This window comes from Phalacrocorax carbo, chromosome 1 (genome assembly GCF_963921805.1).
Source record: "Phalacrocorax carbo chromosome 1, bPhaCar2.1, whole genome shotgun sequence".
In the NCBI taxonomy this organism is placed as follows: domain Eukaryota; kingdom Metazoa; phylum Chordata; class Aves; order Suliformes; family Phalacrocoracidae; genus Phalacrocorax; species Phalacrocorax carbo.
Genome location: NC_087513.1, coordinates 72974866 through 72992850, shown reverse-complemented (window position 1 = coordinate 72992850; position 17985 = coordinate 72974866).

Below are 17985 nucleotides of genomic sequence, written 5' to 3'. Positions count from 1 at the left end.
CCGGGCGCGGCGGGGAGGCCCGCCTAGAGAACCGCTGATAGGCGGGGGGTCGCGGCTCCCGGCCGGGGCGACAGAGGCCGGGCAGTGTCGCCCGGCGGCCGCGCCAGCTGCCGAGTCCCGGCCGGCCTCGGCTGCGCCGAGCCGGAGGGGCGGCCTCCCCTCACTGCCCCAGCCCCGGGTCGCTGAGCCGGGCCCGCGGGGAGAGAGGGTCCCTCTCCTGCGGCCGGCCCCGGGGCCAGCAGCCCAGCCCCGCTGGGACACCCCCGGTGCCCGCTGCCTGCTCCAGAGCGGCGTACGCAGGGGGATCCCGCCACTACTGCGCCGGGGGCGCCGCCTCGTTACGGCCCCGGTAAGAGAGGCGCTCGGCCCAGGTGAAGTGCCGGGAAACCCGCCACGGTCGGAGCTCAGGCTGTGAGGCAGGAGAGGATAAGCACGGAGAATCTTACGTCCCTCCGGCGGGTGGGAAGCCCCGGCTGTGCAGCATCGGCGGGCCTCCCGTCGGGGCGCAGCTCGCTGTGCTGGTCTGGTCAGTGGAAAAGTTACCCAGCACTGCGGTCTTCTGAGCTTTTATAGGGTTTTCCTACAAGAAAACATTTCTATTAATAATTTCTGCTGTCAAACAAAAAGTATGTTCACATGAGAACTTGTTGCACTCTTGGATAAAGGCAAGGCCGCGCAGGTGCTGTAAACGCCAACGCTGAGTGGGAGCTGACGACAGGCTCCTTGTTATGTTTAGCTGGCTAAGTTCGTCCTGTGGCCAAGGGATGTGTGTGCAGCACAGCACGGGCTGCAGGAAGGCCAGGCTGCACCTGCACGGCAGAACGCACCCATGCCTGCCGCCCCGGCATAACTGCTCTGTGGATCGCCAACTCCTCCGCGTAGCAGTCTCCAGTGTACCGTCTTCTGGTCAGCGTCGCCAGGCTGCCTGGAAGTACCTTTGCAATATGCTTATGTGTTGTGTTGTCACTTCAGTGTGTTCAAACACACTAAGTGTTACAGCAGAATTTGATGTGTTCTAAAACAAGATATCCAGAGATTTTACTGCTTTCTTTATTTCTGAAGTGATTGCTACTAGGATTTTCTCTTAAGAAACATCTGTGTGCCAAGCATTATCATTTTGACACATTGGACTTGAAAATAAATTAATGCACTATTAAATGCTAGCTAAATGAATGTTTTGTGTTGTCCTTATGTTGTTATTAGTTGAAAGTACAGCAATTGGCAACAACATTCAGGAACTTGCCAGTGAAAACATGTTGACTGGGTTCCGCTTTTATTTCTGAGAGTATGAGTAAACATTATTACCAGGGATCTCTGGGAGGTTTATTTTGGTATGGCTGTTCCTGGAACATTAATCTTTATGTTTTCCTTTGTTAGGCAAAAGCAGAAAAGATGTGGGCCTCTAAAGAGCGCTTCATTCATGAACAGTCCTGTGCAGGCTAATATGCCCCTCCAGGAGCCGGCCCGGTCTCTCTGTCAGGGCTACGGCGTGCCGGGAAACGTGCGCAGGTGCTCAGGGGTGAGCACCGCCTGTGGCACATGCCTGATTACAGCTTGCTGCGCTCTGCACAGGGTGTGCGGGGCTAAAGGCAAACCCGGTGGGGTGGGGTTCTTCTGCCAAGCTGCATACTGAGGACAGATGTCAGTCAAGTGGTAAATGCACAGCTACTCATTAACTTGTGTGGCAGAGGCACTCCTCTGCTCTAAATTATGTATTATAGGAGGAGCTCCGGCTACAGAACTATTTCATTGACTCTGCTTGGCTCAGAGCATCACTAGACCAGGCTGGTGAGTTGGAGGTGCGTTGATCAGCTGTGCTACGCCCAAAAGTGCCTGTGGGACAAAGAAAACAGTGGAAATTACAGTGGTGGCAAAGTGTTGATACTGCAGTGAGGGGAATGAGATGGGAGAACAGGAGCCTAAGTCTCTCGCTTTTAATGAGTCTTGATGTGGCTGAGAGGATCTGTGATTCTGATGGTCTCTTTAGTTAAGTCACAGTCAGAAAATGCTTCAATTGGCCATAATACCCTGGCATTCAGAGAGAAGGGGAATTAGTAATGCCCTGTATACTCCTATGCATGCCGTATGAAGTCCTTTTAATTGAATTGTTTATTTGTAAGGCACTTGTATGTGAGGAGCTAATTTGGAGAAATGCCATGCAAGTTGTACCATTTTGAAACACTTTTTCGTGCAAGGGGGCAATGTAGTTATTTTTAACCTCCTGGTGTGAAGGAGCTGCTAATCTGCATGGGGAATATTTTACCTCATTAATAGTATGATTTGTTCTGGGATTGATTTATTTGCCAAATGAAATATGAATGTAACACCCTATGTGTGACCGGGTCATTATTTCATTGGCTTGTGTAATTGCTAGCTTTTAAAAATGAAATCTCAGCAGCTCCCCATTTCTTTAAGATTGACTGGAAAACGGCAAATAGCTATGCAAACTCAGAATTTGTAAACATGTGAGAACAGACATACAAACAGCATAATTGGACCTAACTTGTAACTCTGTAAGTCCTAACATTGGACTGACTGCTAAAGGAAGCCAATATAGTTTCTTATAGTCTATCAAACATTCTGGAAATTTGCAACCTGTATAATGAAAATATACTAGGCTTGCTGCTGTGTCATTTGCCATCTTTCCCTCTTATTGCCTTTTCCTGTGTTTGTGGTATGACACAATGGGTAAATGTTTGGCCCCCACAGTTTCTGGGTTGTCTGATTCCAGGGAATTCACGAGCTCTTGGACAGCGTGTGAATTCTAACAATAGAAGCTGCAATTCCGAAACATCTGTCATTGCTTGGTGAGGATCAAGAGGAGTTGCAAGAGGTATGTGAACCTGTGTCTGTCTATATGTAGGCACCCTCACGGGTGCTTGGTCTAGTCTATACCACTTTGGACCCTCTCCCCAGCAAGCAATTGTAACTCTTTAACAGGATGAAAGCCCTGCTATATACATAATTTACCTTTCAGTTGTGGGGCCTAACAAAGAGCTTTTAGTTGTCACTGGTAGTTGATGTATTTGGCTGCCCAGCTGGCTGCACAACAGAAACATTCTTGGTGTGGCAGAGAGGGATAAGTCTAGAGGCTTTGCTGGTATTCTGGGCTTATCTGTTAAGCTATGAAATGGATATATAAATTGCCATCCTTGCCTGGGGAATAGAAAGCAGACGGGAAAGCGTATGCTAGAGACTTGAAAAGTGCAGAAATGGGAAATCCCAATAATAACATTTAAGGGCTATCTGAGTCTCTAGCTCCTAGCCACTCTATAACCCACCCATTGTGAATCAGCCATGTGGAAAGCAAAATAATGTTTGGGATGGATATGTACCTAGATACTGAGCAAGGCCTGTGAGCTCAGCTGGGATCCACCCAGGGAAAAGAGCACAGAGGTTTTCAGTATGCATGATGAGGTGGTATATAGCAAGAATGCAAGCCCAAAGGTATGCAATGTAACGGTAACCTAATATTTTGTTATTCTTGGGTATAATACATTTTCATTCTCCTTCTGTAATTTGTGTGGTTAAAGCTTGCTTTCCACCTGAAACATCCTGAAATAGAGATGACATCATTTATCATTGCACTAGGAAGGACTCTGACAGTTCTATTCTGTTACCTCATTATCAGATCACAGTTGTGTCACTTCCCATTAATTGTGCCTGCCTGCGCCAGCCTGGATTAGTTCTGCCAGGGAAATTTACAGTATCGGGGGCAGTGACACCACTCCCTTGCCAGCCACCCGCTTCTCTTTGTCACCTGTACTGCCCCTGGACAGAGCACCATCGATGAGAAGAAGCCTGGCTCCAGCTAGGTCAAGTACAGAGCCACCTCAGCAAATTGTCTGGCTTGCAATTCAGCTTTGGGAAGTGATTTGCTTTCAGGATAGAAAATTTATCTTTCCCTATAGCTTTATTTTTATATATGTGTTTGTCCCTCCCCTGCTCTCCAGCATTATCTAGATGGCAAGCATCACTTCGTCTGCTTGTTTCCTGGTGTCCTGAACATTTAGAAACAATGTTCCCAAAACAATACTTTCTCTGAACTATTAAAAAAAAATCTAGTCCTTTCAAAACTGATAGAAATACTTTGTTGGCAGAGCAGGAGCAAAGCATTGAACGAGACCTTGTGAAGAGAGCGGTCTTGCTTGTGCGGCAGCAGAGGATGCATGGTGCTTGGCAGGACTCAGCCCTCTAGAAGCCCATGCTGTGAAGATACTCAAGCTAAATTACCAATAGAGGGATTTTTTTGTCCTCCAAACATTTAAAAATTTATAGATACTGTTTAAGACATGTTTTACTGAACATTGTGGAAATCAGGGTTGCTTTCCATGACACTAACAGTAGAAATAGCTGCATCTCGTCTTTTACTAAGTAAACCTGCCCTTGTGTCTGATCCTGCGTTTGGGCTGAGCCCACATTTCAAAAGGCCAGATGAGTGAAAATCAGTTTGTCCTGCAAGAAGCTTTGATATTTCAGCCCACTGTTCCTCCTAAGGAAACCTCCTCCAGAGGTGAAATGGGGCACCAGGACCCACTGGCCATTAAGGCCTGCTGATGCCCTCCCCAGCCCTCAGTGTGTGCCGGGTCAGAGCCATAGAGCCAGGCACTGGGAGGGAACCAAGGCTCCCCTGAGGAGCCTCAGAGGGGGATGGGGGACAGGAAAGCTGACCAAGGAACCCCAGGGTCCCTGGGAGCCAGGCCCATGGCCCTGGGGCAAGTCCTGCGCAGCCTGAGGGCCAGGCACTCAGCTCCACCAGCTAGAGTGACCCATGAAGAAGCGGAGTAGAGCTGCCCCCGGAGAGGGGACAAGCCTGGAATTGGGCTGATCCACACCCACTGGCACCCCCACAGGGCTGAGCATGGAGCGCAGGTCCTGGCTAGGGGGATATCAGCAGCCCCAAGTATAGCATGTGATGAGGCAGGACAATCCAAGAAATCCTACCAGGAGACAAAACTACAGGGGAAGCTCAAGTCCCATCCAGAGACAGGCACATGTACACCAAAGCCCAGCCAGAGCCTCAGTAGGGCTCCCAGGCACAGAGTGTGGGGGGTCCCAGGTGGCACTGGTCAGGGGAATTAAGTCCTGATAGCACCTGACACGGATGCTTTTATCTGCAGGTTTTTGTTAATTTCCAGTTCTTCCTGTCTCTTACCTCCTGGTGCTCTGGTCATCCTCATTGTTTAGAAGTTAGTTTGCTTTTGGGCTGCCTCCTGGAGTTAGGCAACAAGTTCCTGCTGAGATCAAGCCTAGGTGCAATGCTGGGGGTAGTTTGCTACAGGGACTGGCTGCTAAAAGATGTTATGAGCTGCCCTCCAAATTGTTTTGCTGCCTTCTCCCTGTAAAGTCTGTTAGCATCAGTCCAAGAGGTAACTGGTAGTTTGACGCAGTCAGAGATACCCCTTGTCCCTCTGCCTGTGGGATAAGATTTTTACCCTTTGCAGTCTGGAAGAAATGATAAGTAACACGTAAGTTAATTTTGTGGATAATACTAAACCAGGGTTTCACACATCTTATGTCTGCAGATTAGTTTTAGCTATCCATCCTACCAGTATCTCCCCAGCTGGTCCTAGCAATGGGCCTATGTTGATGTGGCCAGGCAGCTCAGCATATCCACAGAAGTATATAAGATGTTCACTGGTGATTTAGTGATGTACATACAATTCTCTCCAGGATGATTTTCATCCATGATAAAGATTTAACCTTTAATGTTTTTGAGGTTATATTCTGTCTCCTGGCTTGTCATCGTAGTACAAGGTATGGGAAAAAAACTTCTTTCCATGCTGTGTGTAAACTGTGTTTTTAAAATAATAGTTTAAAACAATCAGCTTCTGAGTCTCTCTTTCCAAGCCTGTGATGGTGGCAGTGGTTCTGACAGTAATAAGTTTTGACAGGTAAAACAAATAACGTTTGGTCACATTTAGCCTAATAGTTCCCTTAATGTAATCTTATCATGGAGCTAAACTTGTTTGTTGATGAATGAAACCATCGGAACCAAGACAGAAACGTCTTCTGTGAACTGCTTTATATTTCTGTAATTTCTCCAGGGGCTTATGATGAACGACTGTAGTGCATATTATACATTAGATTTATTTCCTGCTTTGCTGTCACAGATGCCTTGCTGTTAAGAATTTCACTCAGTGCATGGTTTCCATGTAGTATTTTAGAACTCTAAAATCTTAAGTTTGTTACATTACAGGGCTTCCTATTACAACATAGAACTCCGTGCTCTGTGGTGGTGTCTGTAATGTATGGCAAAGTTGGATATATACAGGTAATTCTATACATGGATACTTATAAAACTCTGCCTGTGGTTTTTGCGTAAGTTCAAAAAAGATAGAGTGCAACAGAAATAAAATACAGTATATTTCTTCTATGTGTGTATAAGAACAGTCATACACGACTGGATCAAAGGCTCTTCCAGACTGTCATCTAGTGTCTGATGATTACATCAACTTAGAGAAAGGACATGGAGTGACCTTCCTCTGGAAAATTATTCCAGGCTTTTACAGCCTTTGGTTAAGAAGCTTCCAGTGTAAGAGGCTGCAGTCTAAACCATGGTATTTGATAGCATCATGACTATAAAATGGATTTACCTTAAATGCATTTAGTTAACCCATTTATTCTCCTGGTTTTTACAGTGTTCTGGTCAGTTATTTGTATAGTGTGTTGAGGCCACTTTCCTCTCAGAATCTCAAAATGCTTTGCATGTTTCACAGGTAGACAAGTGATGGCAAGAAGTCATACAATGATTTGTAGTCTGGAAATGGAGCTTGATAATCTTTGATCATTCAGACTAGGGAATGGAACAAAGACAACATCCTGTTATTTTTGTGTGTGACTTTCTTTTTATCTGTACAGAAGTGGTAGGCCTATCTCAACTTACTGTAACTGAGGACTTCATGAAATTGGTACCACCTGCTTCTGGCTGTTTGCAGAGATGATAGAAATATTCTGTAATGACTAGTTTTCTCACAGGATTGTTACAGGCCACATTCTTTACTTTATGGGGTCACCTCTTGAACTCCACAAAATAAAATTACTACTGGACTATCATCAAGCCTTGCATGGTCTGATAGCTCTGCATGTTTTTACCAAACATATCTGTTTGCCAACATGCATCTCTGGATAAATACAAAGCTTGCACCTGAAAAAGCAGCACTGGCTGATGTGGAGTTCAAACCAGATTGAATTAATGTTACTGGGAAGGAGAAAGTGCTGTTATACTCCTTAATAGAAACGTAGGACTATATTTTAATATCCAAAACTTCAATGACATTTGTTCTTCCTACCTGAAGGTTGATCTTTCTCCTCTGACCATCATTCCTACAGCAATGACAGTGTAAATACTGAGCAGTGGAGAAATATTTTTACATAGGATGAGACTTCTGCAAGTGTCACATGCAGCTCAAATCTCGTTCTTGCAGGAGAAAAGAATAACCCCAGAAGTAACCCCCTGTGGAAATAAATTGGATAAAGTGTATAATTACTAGGTTTTTTTACACATGCAGACCCAGAGATTACTCAGTGGACAAACTGACCAAGAGAGATTTGCACCTAGAGATGAATTCTGGTGCAGCCATTACTTCTTCAGAACAGTGGGCTTAGAAAATCTTACAGTTTAACTATCAGTTATAGGATATACCTGGTGGCTTTACCTACATGGCTTTGGATGTGTACTTGTGCCATCTTTGCCTTTAGCATAGAAATCCCAGTACACAAATCATATACTCTCACACACAAAGTGAAAAAAAAACCCCAACCAAACAAACAATAAAGCCCCACAACGTTTTAAGGCTCTTTTCTTAAAAAAATGTTTTAGTAAGTCTGACAAATCCTAATTCCGACAGCACAAGACTGAGGCTGAAAGGAAAATTACAACTAGCAACTTCATAAATATCTTCAGAAATAACGTTTCATTTATCTACTAAAATGAGGCAGTTTTAGAATTTTGTACCCAAGAGTTGTCTGAGACTAGTGCGTATTTCACTCAGCAAGTCAAATATGTCCCTTTTCTAGTAGTTTGCAAGTTCTGCTTTAAACTCTGAGATGTATTAAAAGTTAGACCTTAACGGCCAGATTCTGCTTCCTTTGCTCTTGCTAGTTATTGTGTTATTGTAGGACTGCCTTATTAATTCGGATATGAGTAATGGCGGAGGAATGGTGATCACAATTCTGACATGACGAGAACTTAATATTGCCTTTCTTAGGTCCCTGGACAGTCTCATAGAAAGGAAAATGGCAGGTGTTTCTTTGGTGTTTGTATGAAGACTGTTTTAGAGGTCTGGCACCTTAGATGAGTTCTGCTTAGACTGATCTGTGAATAATATTGAAGTGGAGGAAAAATCGGTGCATGTTAAATGAATTTATCATAAAGCTCTGTAGTAATCACCATAGTAAGCAATATTTCATTTTCAGAGCAGGTATAGCCCGTATACAACTACCCATCACTAAGTTAACAATGGTGCTCAAAGAAAAGCACACTACTTGTTTTCTGGCCTCTTAGTTTCCAACTGCACAACCTTCTACCTTTATTCTTTTTAATTTTTCTTTTCTTTCTTTTTCCCTAAGGTTAGATTTATGAATCATTTGCAGAGGGAGAAACTCTTCCGCAATGTTTTTTTCATTAGTCCCTTTTGATGATTCATTTTAACACAGATGCTGTCATTTAACTCTGCTGGTGCATCAGAGGCTCAATTTGATCACAAGTTTTAGGAACACTGATTTTTTTCTAATAGCAGGCAGCTATCAGAATTTGTTTCTTGTTTGTCATATAATTTCTCTGAAAAGGTCAGTATGGCCCTATCTTCTGGGCAGAATTCATAAAATTATAACTATATTGGTCAATGTTTAAAATCAAAACCTTTTTTGACAGAATAACTCTGACCTTAACAATCACCTTATTGGGATCAGAAAATGTGGTGTTATGTAAGTATGAATAATAAGGACATGACCTTTGAAAATCCACATCTGGAAAACATCTTTAAAGTTACAGCCATTTTTTGCATTTGTTTTTAACACTTTTGGAAAATTTTCTGAAGTAAATACAGAATCCCTGTGAATATACTGGTGACAAAAATAAGGACTGAGACAGGAGTGTAAATCAGCACAGTTCTTTTGGTTGCAAGCCATCTTAGTTTGCAAAGTCAAGGAGCAGATATCTTCTTTAAAATGATCTGTAATTGTCCTTTTTTTTTGTATATATAATTTTAAAAAAATGCAAGGACACCAGACATCTTTTGCAGCCTGATTCTGACAGTGTTTATCTGATTTAGGTATAGTACCCTTTAAAGCAGTGAGAAAATGAAAACTGTCCCTTGGTCTTTTCTCATCCATAAACAAACCTTTCTCCTTAAAGGTATTTTTACAAATAAATATGCTATTTCATATATTCCAGTATCTCCTGTTGAAGGTTTGCAGTGTTGACACAACAAGGAGTGTCCTTTTTAGTCTAGAGAATGATAAGAGAATTGTGTGCTTTAAATCAAGAGAGACACTCTTGTTGACTTTGTTGGGCACCCTAAGGCCTTTGCTAATAAACACATTTTTCTGAGGAGGAATTAATCTCATTTTGTAAAAGATACCTCATCTTATACAAATATGTTAAATCTAGGCCAATTTAGAAATGTGATTTACCACATCATACATTCATAGAAATATTTTTAAAATACTTTGTCTTAGAAAGTAAGCCATATAGCCAGATAATACTGCTGATAAATTAGTTAGTGAAAGATATTGATATTAGTTCTGAACATTTGAAGAGTATCGGAAAAATCATGTAAATCCAATGATTGTTTATGTCCTCCTGCAGGGACTTGAGGGTTACAGTCTCAGGTGTGTCTCTGGTGAAGAGAGGCTACTCAAAGATAACTGACCAAACAAATGGTGTAATAAACTCAGTGATAAAAGTTTGTTTCTTACTGTCCTGCAGCCTGTTTGGCTGCATGAATGCCAGTCAAAATCTCAGGCAGGAAAGAGTATTTCTAGCTATATGTAACACTAGACTGTCAGAACAGCAGTTTGCGGGAATGCTGATATATCATGTAGCTCTTTCAGTTTTTTCAGGAGAAAAAGAGGAGAAAACACCTAGTAAAGCAGAATTTACTGTGGTTGGCAGGAAGGGTTGAACCAAGAGGTCCTTAATTTTATGTTGCTTTTAACTTTTGTTTGTGTTCTGTTTGTGTGGACCAAAAATGCACTCAGCCCTAAGTTTTAAAGAAGCCCTGTAGAGTTCATACTGACGACCGTTATGCAGAGAGATATCCATTTCAGGGGCAAAATTCAGCTGGATCTGCTGATGTTTAAGTGTGGTTAATAAGAGGACAGTTATGTATTTAAGTAAATGTTATTCATGGTGGTTACTCAATTTATAATTGGAGAAAACCGGAGAAAAGTAAGTATAAACATGACTGTTGAAAGGATTCCCCAGGAATGACAGAATCATATAATCATTTAGATTGGAAAAGACCTTTAAGTTCATCGAGTCCAACCATTAACCCAGCACTGCCAAGCCCACCGCTAAACCATGTCCCTAAGTGCCACATTGACACGTTGTCTTTTAAATACCTCCAGGGATGGTGACTCAGCCACTTCCCTGGGCAGCCTGCTCCAGTGCTTGACAACCCTTTTGGTGAAGAAATTTTTCCTACTACCCAACCTAAACCTCCCCTGATGCACCTTGAGGTCATTTCCTCTCGTCCTATCACTTGTTACTAGGAAGAACAGACAGACACCCACACAGATAGGAAGAAAGCTCAGCGATTCAGCTTACCCCCTGAACTGTTGTAAGTACAAATAGAGAGGAATGAGTCTTTCCCTTCAGTGAATAAAGACTCAGTTTTTGCTAGTTGATCTGGGTTTAGGTCTAGCTAATGCTGATGGTATTACTGCTAGATTTGTTTGGTGGTTGTATTAACATTCACTACATGGTTGTTCAGTTCCAGAATTTTGTTCTGACTAATATTTTCTTGTCTCTTCCAGCAAATTTGGTCCATTAACAAGCTATAGAAATTATTTAGAAGTGTTCTCAATCTTTGCATGTCTATATGCGTCTCTATGCATGTGTGACTATGGAGAAAGCATACTCATATCCAGATGAGTCAGCAAAATGTATCAAACATATGTTGCTTGAATGAAAGGTATTTTGTGTTAAAAAAGAACTAATTAATATATTATCAAAATTACATTGCCAGCTATCATGTGCCTCACCTGATATACAAGTGTTTGGTCTCAATAACACTTCATGAGATTCTTGATGGGATGAGTAGTTCTTGCCTTATCTTTTCTGCCAGGTGACAAAAAGCTTGTTCAAGGTTGGAGCCAACCTGTGAGCTGGAGGGAAATTCCTGCCCGCTAATAAATTCTAGGCTGGCCTAAAGAAAGCCCTTCAGTATTTGTAAACTGCCCCACTCTATTGTCTCCTGGAGTAGAGAAGCAGCCTAGAAGATTTCAACATAATGATGAAGGACTATGCCATTATTCTTACCTGCCCATAAAAAGGCTTCAGTCTAGAAAGGGTATGGAAGATAAAAATCAGCAGTTGTTCTGTACACCTTATCTCTTACCTGGCTAAAAAGGAAAAGACGGGATCACATGCAGAATTCAGTAAGTGTGGGGAAAGCGTATCCAACACGGAGCAATGTTAGGGTTGAGGAAGGACAAGCAGCATCAGTGAGAGCAGGGCTGTAGCTGAGGCAGAAATAAATGCAGAATGAATAGGGGACAAATACAGAGTTCTCATCAGCAAAGATGATTTGGGTATATGGGTAATTGCATTCTGTTCGGCAGAGCTCTCTATGATTGCTTTGAATGCAATGTTTTTTGGTTTTTTTTTGGGGGGGAGGGGATCTTTAGAGACAAATTAGTCCTTGTTTCCTGCTTTCCTGCTTTAAAGGGGGTGGATTCATTATTTCTAAGGTGATACACGGGCTTTAACAAATGACCCATTTTTGAGAGGTGCTAAACATCCACAGCTCCTGTGAATTTCAGTTCTGACTTCAGTGGTATCCAGAATTTTTCAGCTCAGTTTCTCTTTTTAGCATGAAGCAAAGCCAATTAGGCTTTGTCGTAGCTCACTTTTTCATTGAGTGCCCTAATAAAGCTGTCGTGAGCACTGACACTTCAAATGTGGGTTGTTGCTACTACTGCCAAGTAATTAAAAGTAGTGTCTCAGTGTCCGTATTTTGGGGCAGGGGAAATTTCATTTTAAATTATCGGTCACAGTGACCATGGTCCATTATTGTGTTTTATGGCAAGATTTAGAACATTTTCCATTTAGACAGAATAGAACAGAAGTTCAACATGTTCTACGAATGTGTGAAGTTCATATGGAACTGGAAAGCCTAAGATGCATTAAGCACTGAAATAATTAGCTTTGAGAAAGTTTATTACTTGGCCATGGTTTAAATTATCTCGAAAGTTAATTCACAAATTATGCGTCCAGTGCAATTAGTTCTATTTTCAAAGAGGCCTTTGCTTTTTGAAAGAGCTAGTTGTAGTAACGTCGGTAAATATTGATTGTTCAGAGTGAAGTAAAAGGACAATTGTATTACAGTGTCTTAATATCACTATTAACTTCTACTTTTATTTGTGTTGAAAATGGCTACTCGTTGTTGATTTCGTCTGCATTCTAAAAGCGCAGCATTGTTGAAGTGTCATTTCCGTGCTACAAAGATGTAATGACAGCAACTTGCTCCACTATATTCTTGAATTTTGAGATTGTATTTTTAAGTAAACCCATTCTCAAGTAAATGGTAACCATAGCCTTTTAATGAAAGTTAATGACATTAATTACAGGTACAGAAACTGGAATAAAATTGATAGAATTTCTCCTAAAGGACTTGCTGAGCTAACTTAGGTCCTGCAAAAGACCTCAGAGTACAACAGATGCTATTTTTTTATCTGAGCTGAAGCACTAAGGGTTGGGAAGAAACCCTGAAGATTTTATGACTTTGTAAATGCCTCAATTTGAAAAAGAAAATTAATCTCCTAAGGCAATGAATTTAACAGATACCATCATGAACTAGGAAAGAGACTGCACAGTTTTAATTTTGTATTTCCTCTGGAAGTTAGTGTTGCTCATTAAATTTCCATAGTGAACCAAATCAGTCCCTGAAACAAAAAAAAGTATGAAGCTATTTCTATCAAGAATAATTGACTAATTTTTCACTCACATGGCCTGAGTCATAAGATAAAACTTTGCTGGCATTCTCATAATGTAAATCCCTTTTTGTAGAAGTATATAACACAACATGTGGGACATAAGCATTTTAGATTTAAGGAACAGGTATGTTCCCTTCCAGTTTCCTTGGGCACTTTTGCAGAGGAACTTTTTGCCTTTACTGATGCTGTTGGCTGGTTTCTTTCGTTATTTTCCCCAATAAAAGAACCATCATATTCAGAACTATATTCCTGATAGCACAGAGCTTTTTAGCTCCCATCATTATTATTTTTGTTTGCAGAGGACTACGTACTCTGTGGCATGGTAGAAATTATTTCGGAACCCTGGCCGGCTGGAGTGCTATTTGTCCCATTTTTTTTTCTGGATTCCAGACTTAGCATGGTCTACATGAATGCATTTTTTATTTGCCTTAGTTAATTGCTCGTGAGCTTTCTGATTAGCACTTTCTATATCCTCTGAACGTCTCTTCCAGTCTAACTTTTCTTACCTTTCCCCTGGGTATTCAGGATATAAACAGCCTCTGGGGTCTCTTTTTGTTCTCCAGACTTTGTGCTGAAGAATTGTATTACAATTCTCAATTTCAGTTTATTTTATTTTTTACTTTTTTTCCTCCTACATTAATTTCTCCTTTGTCTAGCTCACCTACTTTTCATATGGTTGTTTTCTTTTTATTAAAAGCTATATATAACTTCTATTAATATTTCATTGCCTAGTGCTTTTTTTTCCTCCTTTGCCTTTATTCCTATTTCTAATGCAAGCTACGAATGTAAATAATACTAACAGTTATTTTCATTCCTCACATCCCCCTTAAATGATGCATACTACGGTACTGAGTTACAGGACTCTTCAGCCCTTTCCACTGTTCTTTTCCATTCACTTAGGCTTTTATTTTTGTTTTGGTAGTGTTTTGCTACTTTTTAATGTGTTTTACAAAAGAAAGGACTATCATTGTGGTGATTAGATTAATCAGTGGCTAAAGGCACTTTACAGCAGTAGCAATATTATTGCACACCTGCTCTCCCCAGCTCAGCCTTTCCACTAATTGTGCTGGTTCAAGTTCTTCTGAAACCTGTAGCCATCAGATACAGACATCTGTAGAGTTACTGTTTGCCCTGTCTTTAATACAACTTGACTCTTATTAATCAGTTATGTTGATTCTTGTGGCTCATATTTCATCTAGGGAGCCAGTTTGTTAATCTGTAGCAAATCTATTATTAATTATATTCTTAGTTCAGTGAGAAAACCTTACTCAATGATTCAGTTCAATTGAACAAAAAATGGAAAGCTTGGAAGAGTGTCTCTTTGAAGACCAGAGCCACAGTGGTAATAAAGAAGAACTCCTCTACATTCACGACCATCTTGGCAGCTCCCTCCTGGGTAGCATGGCTTTCTTGATCATCTGAGTGGGGTTGGTTTGTTGTCGAGATACTGGATAATGGAGAAAATAGAAGTTCAGTGCAAGATCAGGGTCTAATATAAAAAAGGAATACGCTCATGTGCATCTTTGAGTTCAGTAAATGCCTTCCATATGTCTGTATTTCCTTAATCTCATCAGCCTCGATTGCAGTAGTAGTGAAGATATGGACTTCAGGATGTGCTGGCAGCCAGAGCATTGGTCCAGGATCCTTGAGGTTGTCTTTACCTCTTTCATTACAAAGGAGCTGAGCATCACACATGGCAACCATGTACTGAAACTGGTGGCCCTGTCAAGTGGTTCATCCCTCAGGGCAAGAGGGTGAACCTCAGTCCTCTTGGTGACACCCATGGCCTGTGTCTGCAGAAGCAGTGAGGACAGTTGCAGACTGCTCTCCTGGCAGAAGGAAGGAAGCAATGGAGAGTGGGGATCCTTGTACTCCAGTGGATGAACTGCATACATGCTGTGAATTAAAGCATGCTTTCCTCCCTGCTTTGTCATTTGCTGGGAAGTTTTTTCTGGCCAGAGGATTCACAGTGTGAAGGTGTCCCTGTCTTTTACTCCTTTTATAGCCTACAATAATGCCATGAGCTCAAATTTTCAGTGAAAGTGGTGGATAACGAAGCTTCTCTGAGTCCGTTTTCCCCACTTCAGGGAGAAAACATTTTTCCTGCTCTCCAAGTATTTTCCCCTCGTGTTCTCCATTTTCCAAAGGTTTAATTCTGTGGAAATGCCTTTCTGCTGACTTGCATTTATGTATTAACTCATTCATGATCTCAATATCTCTGTCTGAAACTTACTTGTTTTAAGCACAGATGTTTGCCTTTTTTGCTGACCCTGTTGCTTATAGAGGTTGCAACTATATTACTTCTGAGAGCATTTCTGGCACTAAGTAAAGGAACTACTTGACTCTTCTACACATTCTGTTAGTCAGAGGGAACCTCAATTTATCAATAATGTGTTTCCTCCTCAGCAGCGTGTATGCCCTTATGTTAGGGTTTCCTCGATTTGTGTTGAAAAAGCACAAAAATTTTACCTCAGGATTGTGAAAGTAGTATCTTGCTGCTCAACTTGTGGAGTTTTTGACTAATGCCTAGAGAAGATACTAGGGTGAATGTATTTCTTTAGCAGTTCTCTGCTCATTTTTTTCTTTCACAGTGTGTGACCACCTCCTTTCAAGGGCAAACAAACTTGGCTGTATTTCTGGCTCACAGTTGCTTTTATTTCTAAGTTTTCTTTGAAAGGGAGAAGAGCAGCTTGAAAACTGGACTTGGACATTGCTGCTCTGCTGGAGAGAGTGGACTTGGGTGTGAGAGGAGTGAAGTATGCTCTGGGCAGTGCTAGGGCTGCAGCTCTTAGGCAGGCAGCTCTAGCTCCTCTATCAGGTGCAGCCTGGAGCAAGGGTGAGTGTGGATGGTAATCAATACCCCATGGCTTGCCAACGAGGAACTGGCTGTGTGCTGATGATGTGGAGGTAGAAGGGAGGAAGGGATCAGTTCTGGAGTGGGGATGTGATGAGGGCACCAGGTCCCTTCTGCCTTGCCATCAGAAGTGACTTTCATGTTCTTGTCATAGCATAGACTCAGAGCAATCATTCCCTGTCCGATTATTGTGGAAATCAATGCAGTTCTGTGCTTCACTACAAAACTGGTATTTTTTTATTTTCTTTGGGGTATAACAGTTTTATTTGTGTATGGCTTCAGCTGTGTATTGTATTCAAGTGCCCAGACAGTTTGGCCTCTTCTGTTTTTCTTTGATTCCGTGGGCAATTGCAACTGATTGCAGCAGAATGCTTCTCCAGGAGGCACTGATTTGTATTTTTCAAGTACATATTTGTGCTGAAGACACTGCATAGCAGAATAGCTGCCATCAGCTTCCAGAAGAGCATGGGGGTCAAAAGCTGGAGAGGCAGGAGAGCAGAGACCATACCAGTACTGGGGAACAAAAGGTCTGGAAGTACTGGGTACCGTGTAGATTTGGGCAGGCTGAGCAATGGCCATGATAAGAGGCAGGAAGTGAAAGGGGCTAAAGACATGTAATAGAGCTGAAGGAGGAATCTTGTCCCTGAAGAAAAGGTCCTGTGACCAGGTTGGATTTCATTTACCAGTGCCTCTTCCTCTTCCTCACTGAATTCCTCTTTGTGCTGTGAGTCATCACACTGACACTGGCTGGTGTCTTCTTGATAGGAAGCCTCCACTGCACTAGGATTTGTGCTGCCCCTTTTGGCTTCTGCCCCCTTCATGTCCCTACAACTTAGAGCCATGTCCTTTTTGGTTGTACTCAGATCTGCAGACAGTATGTACAGTAGAACCTGACTGGCCCTACTGTTGACTGAGAACTACCTTCCTTTGCTCTGTAACACTTGGGGGGAAAAAAAAGGGGACCTCAGAGGGAGTAAAGCCGCTGCTGTGACCTATCCAAGTGTCTCATCTTGAGTGTGCCAGTATCCTACCCACAAGTTGTACTTCCCTGTTCTTAACTTTCTCATGTATGTTCTGTTCAGGATGACACTGCTCAAAAAAAAAAAAATTGGGAAAGAACTTTCTATTATTTCTTCTACCCTCACAAAAGTCCTTATCTTTCTATTCCTTTTAGGACCTTTGATACTAGGATGTGTCCGGCTACATAGTATAAGATGTCCTGTCTAAGTGCAGGGATGTTGCTGAGACTAACCCCTTCCTAGGCTGTCCTTTCGAAGAAGAGAAAGGGGTGGGAGCACTAGTTAAAAGCAATTGAACGGGGAAGACAGGTTGCAACAAACTGAGGATGTGGAGATCAAATCTCCTGGAAAGCGATGTTTAGGGGAAGTTAAGTGCAGGAGGGCAGGCGAAGGCTGTCTTAATACTATTTGTTGCATATTGGGGAAAGATAAGAGCAATAGGAGTGTTCTGTGGCTGCAATAATACCCTTTAATGCACTGAAAAGTAAAAGCATTACATAGAAGGTGGGGGAAAAAGTACACAGGCTTGAAGAGTGTATATATAATTGACTGACACAAGTAGATGCAATAAAAGGTTAAACAGAAAATGGTACTGGGTGGTAATGAGTGATATATCCTTAGAAAAAATATTCATGCTTTATCTTATGCTTGCGCACTTGGGCTTTATTTGGACTTGCTTTATATTTAAACTTCACCCGGTATGTGATGTATGTGGCTTTGATAATCAGCTTTGCTTTGAAAAGTTGATCTGGCCAAATGGCATCTCTGAAGACTCACACGGATGAGAGTATCAAACTTTCTGTTTTGCAAAGGAGAATTCCAGAGTACTCTGACAATTGAAGCTGCTAGTGATAGCAAAACGTGGTGCCCAAAGGAAGTGGCTTTATCAACAGATTGGCAGATCACCATTGTAATTTTTATGTCTACATCCTTGACTGCTTCAGCCACAGT